At 42.7% G+C, this 15,696-nt stretch overlaps 1 protein-coding gene across 1 annotated transcript in view; it reads left to right on the top strand.

Moving 5' to 3' along the window:
• LOC140551044 (epiplakin-like) overlaps positions 1-15,696 on the top strand; it is a 202,437-nt gene that overhangs the window by 75,764 nt on the left and 110,977 nt on the right. The gene's annotated exons all lie outside the window — the stretch shown is intronic.

Here is a 15,696-nt window from a genome sequence, read left to right as displayed (position 1 = left end):
TACATCTTGAGCATAATAATCCTCTCAAATATGAACCACTTTTTATATTAAAATATCTCTTGCCCAACATTTCCTACATCTGGGCCAACTGGTGGTCTTTTTTTTGGATGCTGGAGGGCTATTGCAGTCTTTCAGTGAAATCCAATACATTTTATGCTGTGTTTAGAGTAGGCTATTTCTAATAACGCTTCCTGGTAATCCTGGCCACCCATCAGAGGCCGCAGCATTTTAAAAATCTCCTGCCACGGTTCCTGTTGTGATCTTAATTGCGAACCCAGTGTATCAAAAGATTAGCTGATGTTCTTCCTCAGTTAGTCTAAATGACTATTTCTTAGCCTGGTCTCATTTGCATGGTCATCATCGATGCAAATGGAGATGCACGCTCATAATTTTCATTATACCATGGCCTTGTTCCCCTGCACTGCTCCAGCTCTGCTTCCTTCCATTTGTTTCAATTGTTTCTTCTCCTGTGAGGTGGAAGGCTTTGCAGGCTTCCTGAGAACCCTGACACAGGCATTGCTCACCACAGCAGTGCCTTCTGACTACCAAAGGAAATTGACATGCTGGGAAGCTATTTCTTAAACTATTGTCATTCTGTCCTGTTTGGATTTTTTCTAGCCAAATCTGTGAAAAAAAAAGAAAAGATCAGGAAACAAGGACAATGCCAAGAAATGGATTCTGTTGATGGCTGGCTGAAAGCAATGAGAGCCTGAGTCAACCAGATCTGCCATTGCAAGACATGACATCACCTGCATTGTTGTTGTTAATTAATAAATAAATTGGAAAAATGTTAATTTGTCATTTTGTTTTGCCAAATTTTTCCCTTTCTCTCCATATTTACTGCCAATAAATTGCCAATAAATAAATTGCTACTGCCAATTAACCCACCTATTGGTAGCTCCCCCCAGCACGTCTTGTCTGATACATGTGAAGCATAATACAAAAGCGTTGGGTCCCCAGCTCCGCCATACCAGCTAACAAAGTAATGCGTCGGCCAACAATGCTTACAAGTGATGAGGCAAGAGAGCGCCATCTACCCCCCTGGATAGAGCATGGCCAACTTTGTACTCTCTCTGACTTCGGCCGGTGATGGCAAAGCGATGAGCCACTCAGAGTCCTGAAATTAAACAATCTGAACAGTGAAATTCCTTTCAGAACTAACCCTCTCTTTTTACCTTCTCCGAGTAAATGGCCACCCGGCCCGACCTGCTGGAAGATCGCTGAGGTCCCCTCTACCTTCGTCAAACCAGCTGCCACCTACCGGTCCAACCAGCAGGCCCCCCACCCACCACCACCCATAGCAGACCAGCGGCTCATCCGCATACCAATGCTACCTGTTTAGTGACCATGTTAAAACCATTTTTAACTATCTGTTATACCTGGTTTGGTCATTTTTATCATTAATGTTTAAATAGTTCTGACCAGAGGAGGATGGGTCCCCCTTGTGAGTCTTGGTTCCTCCCAAGGTTTCTTCCTCCAGCTCTGAGAGAGTTTTTCCTTGCCACTGTCGCCGTTGGCTTGCTCACTGGGGGTCTTTGATCCATCATGTCTTACGTTATTTTCTTCTTTCTTCTCTGTCTCTGTCTTTTATTAATCACTATTTATGTAAAGCTGCTTTGTGACGACAACAGTTGGAAAAAGCGCTATACAAATAAAATGACTTGACTTGAATGTTCCAAAGCAACCAGTGTCATTTTAGTACCTGAACCCAGACTTATTAAGACCTAATCAAGATCTCTGTTGATGTCAAGATCAGAACTGGCACCATAACCAGCCAAGACCCTCTTCAGGAAACTCCTAATACCAAAAGTCCTGCAGTGAGGCAGGTATCTGACGCTACGACCTTCCTTCCTTCAGGGTCCTGAGTTTGAAACCATTGCAAACCCTTTTTTCTCTTTAAACCAAACACTGACAACTGGAGAAGGAGGTTCTCAGATGATCACTGTTTGTTCTTCATATATTTCTGACATTTATTTGGCTACGTTTAACATGTTTCGCATGATTGCAAGAATCATTGAGTAGATGTGCACCAAAGCAAGACAAAATAGTAAATGCCTTTCAAAGAGACGGTGATAACAAGCATCCCAAACCAGGAATAATCCATTCAAGCCAGAGCGTTCCTTCAAAAGGGAATACTGTAAACGAAATACGCCATCTTGTTCAAGGATTCTTCTGCACTGTGCTCATTTGTGGTGAAGCAAATGAAGAGGAATGAAGGGAGGAGGAGGACGTGGCAGCATATTGTTGGTGTGACTTCTTCTTGTTAGGTTTCTGGCCCCTTTGGTTTACTGCTGGCGTAAATTTGCTGCAAATATTTATAAATGCACTGTCTCTCTCATTCTCATAGACTCTCTCCCTCTCTCTATCTCTTTTGCATGCTCTCCTGATAGTCTGTTAGACTCTCTCTGTTTCTCAGACAGAAAGTTCAGCACTAATAAGATAGACAAGGACAAGGAAGGTGAAAACCTTGTCTTTCCTTATTGGCTCAAGAAGAATGGAGTTCCTCTGCTTTCTCTAGAGTTCAGGTTGTGACAATTCCCCCTTCAGGTTCTCCAAATTCATTGTGTGGAGTGTTCCATCTGGTCCAGCTTAAACTCTGGACAAATCTTAAAGCAAGTGAACGTTTCTGGTTGGTTTTCTCAGTCTTCAGAGTTTCAGAAGTTACTGGAGTTCTTTGTGGAAGGCCTCATCATTGCAATAACCCAAGCAAACCAATGCCTGGACAACAACTAAACTGAGAATCAAAGGTCAGCATGAATCAACAGTAAGTTTACAGACCTTGGCAGCAAGTCACATATCCCCCCTCGGCCTTCTCCCATGCCGTGAGAAAGCTTTGCGTCTTTACGTTGCCACCTGCTGGCCACACTTTCCAGCTGTAAGGCGAGGGCAGAAATTCAAGGAAAGATTGCTGTTTGATGTGTTTATTTTTGGACAACATGTAGGTCCACTTTTGCGTGGCTGTAATGAGTCAGCGGTGTGGTTAATGCAGGCCAGTTTTCAGAAGTTCCAGAAGTTTCCGTTCCCAGGCTGATAAATGACGAAGCAGAAGCGGGAGATCTGAGTCCAATTAGCTTCCATTTACTTTTTCCTTCTTGCCTTGTTCCCTCTCTCTTCCTCTCCCTCTCCCTCTCTCTTACTCAAAGGGGCAGAAATTGACTCGTTCCGGTAGTAGGTCCTGATGATCACATTTAGACGTTGCCACCCTTGAACTTGCCAATATTCCCTGTTCCCAGCTTTAGCAGGCACTGTAGGAAATAAAGAAGCTAGCAGTCTGAGAGACGAAAAAGGGCACATCAGGCACTCGGTTCTCTCCTTCAGTGTTTGAGTGGGTGGCGTGGTTTGCAGATTAGGCTAGCTGTGATGGACTTTGATGATGGTAGATTCTTCATGGAGGATTTGATCCAGCAGGGCCAAGGTAGGCATCCTTTGAAATCTATACTGAAGTTCTTAAAGACTTGCAGAAGATCTAAATGTCTCACACGTGGATGGAGACATCTCATTCGTTCTCCATGCAAAAAATGAAGTGTAGTTGGATTTGCTGTGCATGGGGAATGAAATGTTTCTTGTGTGATGTGGTAAAATTGTGCTATGTGGTTCTTTTCATTGAGAACTGACTTGTGTGTAACGCTGTGGAGCCTGTCAATCCAAGACTAGTGCGAGTTCTCCAAGTTCTCCAAGACCACTTTGACTAATGACATTGGCATTTGCATCTGCTCGCCTCCGACTTCGATGACGTGCAAACGTTGTTTGGGAAATCTTTGGCTTCCTCCAGAATTCCCAGGCCAGAAGCAAACACTATAAAATCTTCAAATATTTCACAGGCCCCCGAAGATGTCCTACATGGAGCATTTTGACCCTCTAATTGAGGGCTTCATTTCTCTTTTAATTTTTTAATCGTTTTCATTGACTAGAACCCCTTGCTTCCTGATGCTGAGGTCGCATACAATGAAACCTTTGTTAGATGCCTTCTTCCATACTCTATACTCAACACACACACACACACACACACACTTGGAAGAAAATAAATGCATTTTCTGGTTTTTATACAGTTAAGTGTACGATGGAACCCATCCCAAATCCACCTCCCCCTGTCATTACCAACACCAGGGATGCAGTTTCCACAATGGAAAACCATGTGGAGTGAGTAAAACTTGCGGCCCTGTTTTTTTTTTTTTTCTTTCTCCCTCTCCCTCCCAATTTCCTTCCAGCATTTCTCTTTTTTTCTGAAGCTTTGCCTGCTGTACGCCCCTCTGGTTTTGATCAGCGTGCACTGTCTTGAGGTCAGAAGTGCTAGATTGTCAGTGGGTGTGAGTTTTCGTCAGAAAGCGTTTGCAAGGCCGCCGGGCACCGCTATGAGCTTTTGCTGCTGCTGTTGCCGTCGCCGTCGGCGTCCCCGTCTGAACGGTAGGTGGGAAGTGGCCTTTTCTGTGACCTTATGGTTGGGTGTAGACTTGAACTGGGCTTGGGGTGTGTTTTTGGTGCACTTCCCATTTGGTATTGGTGTTATTTGTATGGTACAGGGCTGCACAGTCGATGGCTTTTTAATTGCTATAGTATTTTTTTGGAAATACTGATACTGCAGTATGCAAATGAGCACTTTATTGAATTTCAAGCATTTTTACTGTGTGCTGGGAGCATTCTGAACAACATCAGATGTCCCACAGTCTTTTCTATGGGAGATTCTATTGATGAATCAATGCAATAGTTTTGGTAAAAGTAATGCATGCTTTAGCCTTGTTATTGTGCAGCCCTACTATATTGATGTTTGTAGCTTTGACACTTTATTGACAGATTTGTGGTACATTCGCAGTAGTAGACTGCTCTTACTCTAACATATAAATATGCAGCACTCTTTCTAAAGGCATGTAAAGTCCCTATGGTGTCACTTATTTGAAACTCACTCTTTTCAGAGTATGAGGGAATGACCCTTGCTACTCAAGTGGGTGAGTATTCTGAAACTTCCTGAGCTGTCTGTATTGTTATTATGGCTATGTTGCTATGGTGTATTTCCCCCTTTGTGGCCTGCACCACCTTTATAGTCCATGCCATGCATCACTCTGCCCTCGCTTGCGAAAAGAGGAAGATGAAACCGAACCCCACCCAGTCAGGGCCTAAGGAGACTGAGCTAATCTAAATGGCCTCTAGAGGACGCCATGTTGGTTCTGTCCATCACTGGTTCCAGTTCCAATAAGGACCAGGCAGCTCGGTCCCAAGGGAGCATGTAGACAAGACTGGCATAGGTCAGATCATATAAGGGGAACCTGCTGTCTGAAACCATGAGCACTCTTGTCTTTGTCTGCAGACTTGTCTCTTGGCAAGTCTTCTCTCTTTCTGTCTGTCTGTGTCCCTGTCCCACCCTTCTTTCATAATCCCAGCGGTTTATCTTCTCATTTGTCACCAAATGAAGATCATACCTGGTAGGTCGTTTGGGGTGTGTGTGTGTATGTGTGTGTGTGTGTTTTATGACATGTGCTAATGTCACAGGTCGGTTGAATACCTACATACCTGGCCTGGATTCCTTTCTACTTTTAAACCCCGCCGCAGTTCTCTCCCACTCCAAGCATGAATCCAGCGTAGCGTGTTGTCTATTTGCAGTGGCTTTATTCGTGACAGTGTCGCCGCTGCCCCTCCCTGAGGCTATGTAGGTGACAGGGTGAGCAGTGTTGGGTTTCTTCCTGCTGTCTGCTTGGGCTGTGGTAGTATATGCAGTATTCACTTACAGATAAGTAACTGGCGTTGAGGAAAAGCAGAGCAGGAGACGTCTCGTCTCTTGTACAAAGAAGAAAGACAGCGGCAGGGTGCAGATTAGATATGCCTGGAAAGTGTCGCTTTTATTATTTATGCTTTGATGACCTTCATGTATGTATGTGTGTGTTGCTGTACACTTCCAGAATAAAAAAGATAGAGCTAGTCTACGTTTTTAGGAGCTGTGAAGTGGACTTCTAGAACAATGTGCTTTGGACTGATGTTTCCTTCTTGCCACCTCCTATCAAAATCAATGTCAGTGCAGTCTAAACAGTAATAAAAGCAGCAGTATTATACCATTCATTTGCACTTTTAGCTATTTGTGTAATGCATTATCAAATGATATAGGACCTGGGACAGTGCTAACAGTGCTAACTTGGGACAAAAAAGTGGGACATATTTTGGTTAGATTCACCACAAATTAACCGGTTGCTTTTGGAAAAATTTTAAAATAGTGTACAGTTATTGGAATGTCTCCGCAGTCTTAGAGATGATTCTGGGGTTCCAAGTGGCTCAGCAGTCTAATGCACTACCACTATTGCCCAGGGGTCGCCAGGTCGAATCTCAAATCATACCGCTTTGCCATCATCGGCCAGAGTCCAAGAGAGCACAATTGGCCTTGCTCTCTCCAGGTGGGTACATGGCATTCTCTTCTCTTCGATGTTGACTGGCACAGGCGTCTGTTAGCTGGTGCTGTGGAGCCGAGAACCCAGCACTTTCCTCCGAGCGTGCTGGCTGCCTGTCGCTGCCGCATCGGCGGAAGTTCGAAAATAGGTGGTGGCTGACTGTCTGAGGAGACGTGTTAAGTTCTTACCCTGCTAATGTCGGGAGCAATGCTAGTGCTAGGGGGAGCTACAAACAGGTGGGTTAATTAGCAATACCAGATTGGGAGAAATAAGGTTAATTCATCAAACAAACTTATATAAATGTTTAACAGGAATGTGGTTAGCTTGGTTGGGAAGTCATTCCCAGCTCCGACACCCTGACTTCTGAGGTAAATAGAATGCAGCATAGGACAAGAAAACTCTCCACAAAATATTGTGTAATCATCTGCAGCTGATTCTACGTTAACACATATTATGTAGTAAAAATGTGAGGGTGTTTTAACTTTTTTTCCTCACAGGAAAATTGCATTTCTATTAATTACATTATTTTATTCTCTGTTCTAGTCAGTTAGTTGTATTAAAATGAAGATTTAATGTCCATATGTTTTAATATGTGAAAAAGACTTTCCGTTTTGGGGCTATCCGTTTTCCACCATTTCCACCATAATATATATATATATATATATATATATATATATATATATATATATATAGATGACGATATGCGATCCTTGTATCTTTTACAATATATAAGTAATAATTTCATTCACACACACACACATATAGTGATATATATATATATATATATATATATATATATATATATATATATATATATTAGGGATGCAATGATCCATCTTTTATGTTCTGATACATTAACTTTGTGTATCGGCTGTTGAATTAATAAACAGCATTATATAATAAAGCTATATATATATGTGTGTGTGTGTGTGTGTGTGTGTGTGTGTGTGAATGAAATTATTACTTATATATTGAAAAAGATACAAGGATCGCATATCGCCATCTCTATATATATATATATATATATATATATATATATATATAGAACATCTGACTCTGCGCCCTGGTCAATGCCTGGGTGTTTGTGTGTACCGAGGGAGGGCGTTTGCAGTGTGTGTGCTTTATGACTATGGAAGGGCTTGTTTACACTGTGACAAGTGAGTGACGACAATGTCAAGGGCTTTCTCTCCGTTCAGCAAATAAAGAGTGATCCGACAACGTGCAGAAAGTAATGCGGTGCGCTTTTCACACTGTCTGCAGCTGAGTTCAGTAAAACTGCCGGAAAGCTGGAACATGCCGTTGTTGAATAATGACTGTAACCGAATCCCCTGCCTCCCAACACTGAGGAATTTACAAGGCAGGAATTCCTCCTTTACAGGCGACACATGTCCAGAAGAAGGTCTGGCTGGCATTTTGGGCTTGGGTCATGGTCTTTGTTGGAACAGTGCCTGCTCCTTCATCTAGGCTCGTACCCACATGTGTATTTTTAAGGTCGGAGCATAAGGAAAGCATTAAGTATGGAACTTGTAGCGCTGCAGTTTCCTATAGTGAGTGAATGAGAGGGAAAGGGAAAGAAAAGGACTGAGAATTTGAGAAGAGGGCGAGACAGCGAGTAATATAAACAGTGAAAGCTGAATGCTAGTTGGCCTTTGATGTTGACGTGCAATTGGAAGGGGGGTGGTCTGCCTCCGTTTGCTAAGCAAGAAAGGCAAATAGCTTGAAGGAGTGAAGTTATGGTAAAACTACAGTAAAATACAGTAGCTGTGCTATATTTTTACTCTGATCTGAGGCAAATCCAAGTATGTTTATATGAGCCTGCACGGGTGTGGGCGAGCTAGGACTAAAAAAAACTCCTCTCATGTATTATTGACTTAAGCCAGAGACACTAGGCTGCGGGAGCTTGCAAGAGAGAGCTTCTGTGAATGGAAGCAGAGTCTTCTGCACTGTCCCGTCTACTCCAGAACAGCCTCGGGGAAAAGGAAAACTCTGAGAGAGAGAGAGAGAGAGAGAGAGAGAGAGAGAAAGAGGGAAAGAGGAGCCTGTAGCAGAAGAGCCTAAAGCCAGACAGAATGCAAGAACGGACTGAGCGGACTGTGAAAGGAGAGAAGAGGAAAGGAGGGGAGGAAACTCGAGCGCTTAAGCCAGAGCACTGAGTCACGGAGAGTACTAGTAAGTGAGCGAGAGGGAAAGAGAAAGAGTGAGAGAGAGAGAGAGAGAGAGAGAGAGGAAAAAGAAAGGAGGGGGGCAGCTCTAGCTCTGTGGCTCGCTGCAGGTCGGTCGTCAAGTCAGGAGAGAGAGGTAACGCGTTACAGTGCTTTGGGACGTTTAAAGTCCGGCACCACACCCCGCACTCTCCCTCTCTCTGCACACCCCCTCCCCTCCACCCTCCACCCTCACCCTTACCCACCTCCTCCTCCCCTCACCTTTCACCCCCTCGTTCCGCTGCACCTCTCTCAACCGGCTCACAACTCGCTCGCAGGGCCCAATGCCGGCAAGCCCCCATGGAAACGTCTTCCCGACCCTGGTGGTCCTGGGTCACATAGTCACGCTGATAGCCGTGTGGAGATGGAGGCAGCGGAGGAGGCAGTTCTATGAAGGTAAGGCTGGATAATAAAAGCAAGATAAAGTCAGCCAAGAAAGTTGGAGTGGATAGAGCAGAGGTGTTAGCTGTGTTTGCGAGTGCTTGGATAAAATAGCTGGACAGTTTGTCCTCCGTCCGAGCCGGTCGGTGTTTCTTGTGCCGTCTGCTTTCCCTCTCCATGTGTGTCTGCTACACACTGTCAGTGTCTCTCACCACCCCTTTTCTCTCTCTCACACACACACACACTCTCTCTTGCTCTCTCTCTCTCTCTCTCTCTCTCTCTCTCTCTCACACACACACACACACTCTGAAACTGTCTCTCCCCCTTTTTCCTGCCATGTTAAAACACTACAGTTAACCCTATAAATGCTGGACCCAACGTGACCACATTACATAATGGGGGTGTCATTTTTCTGGTGTCTGTAGATTATGCTCTACTGACGTTCTCTATATATCCTCTGTGTTGTTAGTTTTGTCTGTTGTGAGCCAAGTCTTGATCTAACTAGTGCTACTGTAATTATTGTTCTTATAATAATTTATTATATTGATCTTTTTATAATATAATATATAATTGCATTATTATTAAAATGCTCTTGCCATTTATTATGGTGCTTGTACCATCTATTAGTAATCTAATTAAATTTTTAGGCCCATATTCTTTTTATTTCTTTTACATATTTTAGTTCTATATTATATATTATTATATGACATTTAATAATTATATTATATATATTTTTTTTTTACATTTTTTAGGTGAACCATTTGAACATTACCATTTACCATAACCGTCTCCCTTTGTTACTGTACCTTTAAGACGGATATATGTAAATGAGCTCTTTTCTGATTGGCTTAGCTTTATTCTAAAAAGTAATTTAGGCTGAAACGCTCCTTAAAACTTTTCTGTTAATGGGCGGCGCTAAACTGCAGTAGGTGGGCTAGGCAAATATGTAAATGTGTTTTACAGATGTGTTCCATTGTAAACAGTAGACCCAAAACATAGTTTCCATATGTGGAACAGTATTTGCGTAGTGTAGCAGTGTTTACACGCTACATAATACTAAATATAATTTACACATGCGAACGGTGTGGACTGTGGTAGTGAACAGTTCAGTTGCGAGACTTTACAGTGTTACATGCTACAGAATATGTAAATGTGCATTTGTGACATCACAATATTCATTTCAAAACGTGCAGGTTTCGTAGCTTAGCTTCCTTATGCGGACTTTAGCGACTAAGGGAGTGAACAGCATAACTGTTCAGCTCTAACAGTGTTGTGTTCTACAGAACAGTGGGTAATGAGCATGAGTTCAAAAGTGTTGCTTTTTGTGACGTCACAAAAGCGATTCGTTCAAAACGGCAGCTTAATTTACATATTGTCGCGAACCAATGGGAGAAGGCAAAAAGCGACTTAACTTTGAATGGAAGTTAATGTAAAATAAGAGTTTATTCCAAGTAATTTAGAGCGTTTCTATTGGTCTAATCGTTCAGAAGTATTCACACAGAGTACAGAGCAGCTACAGAGTTCAAACCATGGAGAAAAGTAAAAATGGACAAAAATGGAGATACATGTTTTTCATTGGACAGCAGCGATAAGTGAACTCTATGGACTGAAGAGAGTGAACATTTCAATTTTGAGACTTTTTGCCTGGGTTATATTAACATGTATACAATGACATTATATTTTAACAAAAGAAACCCCCCAAAAAATCAATTGTCCATAACATGGCCCCTTTAAAATTCCTCTTTTACAACTTTGCTTTTTGTCCTTCGAGGCTGCCGTTTCCTAAGCATGATTTCAAAACCCTGCTGGAATGTCTAGAATGTAAATTACTGCTGGTGAGCGAAGGAACCACCTGTTTTTTGGAAGGACGGCTAATCTGTGCCTCCTCAGATGCCTGCGGGGTTAAGGTCACCTTTTTAATGCTCTGTCCGCAGGCTGTTTGTGCAGTGTTGCCGGTCGTTCTGTCTTATTTTCGGGCTGTATGGGCCTGTGTTTTGTTTTTTTTTCTCCCCTAAGCAGTTAGGAGACCACACCCTAAACACAGGTGTTGGAGGACAGGGGTTGACGCATGTTAAGTGTGTAGATGGGTGCAAAACATCTTCCCTGTCCACAATGTGCCATTAAGCTTGTAATGGTTTCGTGAGGACTAAATATGCAGAACTACATATGCAGAAAACAAGTTCTTTACTTCTGCTAACATTTACACAGTAGTTTCTCTTACATTACAGAAGAAAAGAAGAAGAAAGAAGAATCTATTAGAATAATTAAATAAATATTAGCATAAAAAATATCCAATAAATCCAAAAATATCTCAAGTAGTTTGCTGTGTAAGGGCTGTTCTTTCCGAACAACAGCTGCTAGTCGCTGACAACCCTCCAGTGTGTGGGACATATGCTACCCTAAGAGCTGTTGCCATTGGTGTAATAAATGGGCCATTTTTTGTAACATCATTCACTGTTCATCATTCACTTTTTGTTATCTGCATCACGTGAGTGAGGCTCGGTATTTGGGTGTGTGTTCATGGCTAGTTTGACTGGTAAATGATCTGTGATCTTTGCAGTGGAGGTTGGCCACATTAACAGGTAGTGCTGTGTGCACTGAGGCTCTAGGCTAACCTGGTTTTGCATGGCCACCTGGCCCCCACACAAGGAAACAAACTTGAATGTCTTGTTCAGTCACAGAACAGATAGTCGGTCTTCTTTGGTCAGTAATATGCTGCTTAGCAATGTAAGCACAATTGTTTGTAAGGCTCTTTGGTGCTGTCTGTATGTACAACTAATTGTATGAGTGTCCTATTGTTACCTGCATTGGTCTGATTTTATATTTAGATTTGAGGCTATTCCAATATTCTAATCCATTAATACAATAAGTGTTAGAGTCCAGGGTCTGGAGTCTTGAGTCTCTGTGGAGAATGGAAGCAGTCAGAGTTTTAAGTCTCTGGGGTGTGAGTCCAAGTCTCTATTGATAGGGATGCAAAACGCCTCCCGTGTCCACAATGTGCTATTAAGCTTGTAATGGTTTCGTGTTAGAGTGTTAGAGTCTTGGGTCTTGGGTCTGGAGCCTTGAGTCTCTGTGGAGAATGGAAGCAGTCAGAGTTTTGAGTCTCTGTGGTGAGAGTCCAAGTCTCTATTGATAGGGATGCAAGTGCAAGTTGAGTGTTCTCTCTGGGCTGTGGCTGCAAGTCGAGTTTAGAGTCTGAGGGATGTGAATCCAAGTTGATTATAGAGTGATAAGGATGCAAGTGCAAGTTGAGTGTTGAGTCTTTTTGCTAAGAGTCCAGGTCAAGTACAGAGTAACTGGGGTGGGATTCAGAATCAAGTCTCTGGGGTCACTGGGGTGTGAGTCCAAGTCGAGTCTAGAGTCGAAGGGGTGCCAACCTCAAGTCAAGTCTGGAGTCGAAGGGGTGCAAGTCCAAGTCATGTCTCACATCTCTGGAGTGCTGAGTCTGTTTTAAGTCTCCAGTCTCTGGAGTGCAAATCTTTCTCTGTCTGAGTCACTAGAGTGCAATTCCAGGTGCAATTCTTTAGGGTGCAAGTCTGAGCCAAGTCTAGAGTCAAAGTGGTGCGAGTCTAAGTTGTGTCTCACATCTCTGGAGTGCTGCTGAGTTTGATCCAAGTCTCCAGTCTCTGGAGTGCAATACCAGTTAAGTCATGAGTCTCTGGGAGTCAAAAGTCGAGTCTTAAGTCTCTAAGGTGTGAGTCCAGGTCGAGTCTCTGGGATTTGAGTCCAAGTCAAATTTTGAGTCCTTTGTACTCAAGCACAACACCCATATTATAACCCTGTCAGGCTCAACGTAGCTGAAGGTAACAAGCTGAGCAGAGCTAAAGTATGATACACAGTGCGATAAATGCAGTGTTTAAAGGAAAAAGGGGCAAAATAGCTTGACAACTTCAAGCAGTTGGTCACTTGGTAGTTTGTATAACAAGCATGCTAACTAGCCAGCATAATAGAAAATTTAGGCTGAAGTTGTAAAGGAATGTAATCTGTAAATATGCCATTGAATCTCAGATAGCATGCTTGCTATCCAAAGTACATGCTAGTGAACCATTTCAAGTATTTGTTTACCATAAAGAGCTTGTTTACTGGATGTAGGGCTTTGTAGAGTCTTTTTTTTTCTTACTGAATGCTGAAATGGTATCAAAGCTGATGCCGCTGCAATTAGCATTATCTAAACTACATGCCTGAATCCCACCCTTGCTTCAAACCGTACTGAGACAAGTGAGTCATAACAGAGTATAAGTTGTAATGTACTACATGGAAGGTGGTGACTGTTAATGATTCATCACTGAAAGGAGTAGATGACGATAAGACAAAATGTGGAGCACCTTGATTACATATCAGGTAAAGCAGGCTTGGCTACATGCCATTCAAACACTGTAGGCCACCCATTCTGATGCAGGGAGGGCAGCACGTGGCTAAGCTTGATGTTAGTAAGCTACGTCATTTAAATAAAGATGAAGCTCTTCCCGCACAGAACCCGGGAGCTCAGCCGCAGTTTACTCAGCCACGTGAGTGTGTACTTTGCGTGTATCCTGGATACGACCATAACACTCACTCCAGTACCCTTGAGCTCTCTGAAGGTCCTGGGTCCTTTGCACTGGAAGGCGCGTCAGCTATTTGATGTGGGCTCCAGTGATCCCTGGCTAAACATCACTCCCCATATCCCGACCAGGCCAGACTGCAGTATTTGCTTTGTAGAGGTACAGACAAAGAAAAACTTACATTAAAAAAATGTCACATCACCTGTCACACAAGTATCATTTGGCCTTCGTGGACAGATAGGATGTGATAAATCAGCCTAGGAGAAATGGCTGCCTTGGCAACATGAGAACTAGGCTGAATATCCTGTGTACCCTGGCAAAGCTGTAGACTTGGGTGGAGTCTATTATCTGTGGCATCTTTGTTATGGGTTTCCGCATGGTAGATTTTTTTGCGCCGACGTAGCCTTGGGAGGGGCACCGTGTTTTTATGATGCCTTCTGTGTTAGTGTGTGTTAACTCTTTTATCATCTTTTTTAATAATCCTGGCACTGGCTCAACTACAGGCATTATGCTTAGAATTTCTGCGGGACAAAAGCCTTTCAATTAAAGGTGAATTGAGGTGAAACTATGGAAGTTGTGCAACTGTCTGTGAAGATAAGCGATCTGCTTTGTTTAAGGTTTGATGGACCTTTCACAGGTTTGCACTCAGCCTGGTTCCATCAGCTGTGAAGGTGGTATCTTCTCACAGTGTGTTGCATTGTTAATTGTTAATTGTTAATGATACGTACCTTATACAACCAAAGGTAAAAATGCATTAATGGTCAAATGGTGGAAAACGTCGCACATAGCACCAAAAAGAACCTTTTTTTGTCAAGGAAGCCATTCGGTACTATATAAAATCTTTTATATAAGCTTACATTGTACCTTTATTACCCACAAATGCTATACTTTGAGGTGATTTGAGTTAAGACTTGACTCTATGTCCAAATCATCCATTGCTGACACAGATGTGCAAATGCATACACATTCAGCTTGTCTAGTCCCTGTACAAAAGTATTGCCAATAGAATATGCGTCCCAGGAACAGATAAGCATGAACCTATTGGCACCATGTCTAATGACAGGTGTTGGCTAGAAGGATATAAAGCCTTGAACGCAATCAAATCCTCACAGCAGTGCTTCAGAATCTAGTGGAACGCCTACCCTGGACAGTACAGACTCCAACAAATAACAGTAACTAATTTTAATAAGTTAAAATATGGTGCATGGTGGCCTATGTTTAGGCCTATTTCTACTAGTACTGGTGCTGGCACCACTACTACTGGCTGCAACCATCCACAGAAGCTTTTCTATTAAAGAAGCCAATCTGATCTTTGGATGTGTGTCTTGGTTGTATATAGAACAACTGCATTTCATAAAGAACCATTGAAGAACCCCTTTTTATAATTACCCTGTTATATTTAAAAATTAAATCAATAATTGTATACCATATTACTTAGTATCCCACTCCCCTCCCACCCACACAGACTTGGCAGTCGTGGTTGTGAGCTGAAGGCACCACACAATACTGTACTGGGCTTCGAGAGGCTGTTTACTTTCCCATATGCTCTTAATCAGCCCTGTTGTGCAGATGTGCTGTGGTCTCCAGTGAGTCAGAGTTTCTGAAAGCGTGCCTTCTGTTGATTTCCCCAAATATTAAACCACCATTGTGTGACTCATTTGTACCACGCAGCATTCAGTTCTCTCTAAAGGGTCGGCAAACTGCTGAAAACGGTTGGAAAGAGTGAAAATGCTGTTGCTTCTCTCTTTGCATTCTGTGTGGTACTTGCACACCGGTTACTCGCTATGAGGAGGGCTTGTATGAACTGAACTAAAGCAGCTTGGTCATTCACATTTCAGCAGTGCACTCATAACGGTGCGACAAATGGTTCTCTGAGCAGTGCCATAGAAGAACTACTTCTGTTTTCATAAAGAACCATGACCATGAATCATGGCCTCATTCACCAACCCCTCTTCAGAAGAGTTTTCCCAAAGATTCGGACATTTACTGATCTTTTCTTTATTTGGGATATGTTCAGTTTATGAGGACAATGGGATCCATCAATATGAGAGCATAATGCAGTTCAAAACACATCATAAATATGACCTGGGCCACTTCTGATATTGGTGAAGGAGGTCCAATGTTTGTCAGAGAGATGAGTGTGAGTGTGAAGAGCTTTAAAAAGGTGTGAAGAACCATCTTCTACAAACGTGATTCTTGATG

Source organism: Salminus brasiliensis, chromosome 3, assembly GCF_030463535.1.
Source record: "Salminus brasiliensis chromosome 3, fSalBra1.hap2, whole genome shotgun sequence".
Lineage (NCBI taxonomy): Eukaryota > Metazoa > Chordata > Actinopteri > Characiformes > Bryconidae > Salminus > Salminus brasiliensis.
Note: the sequence above shows the minus strand (reverse complement) of the source record. Positions and strands in the feature narration are given on the sequence as shown.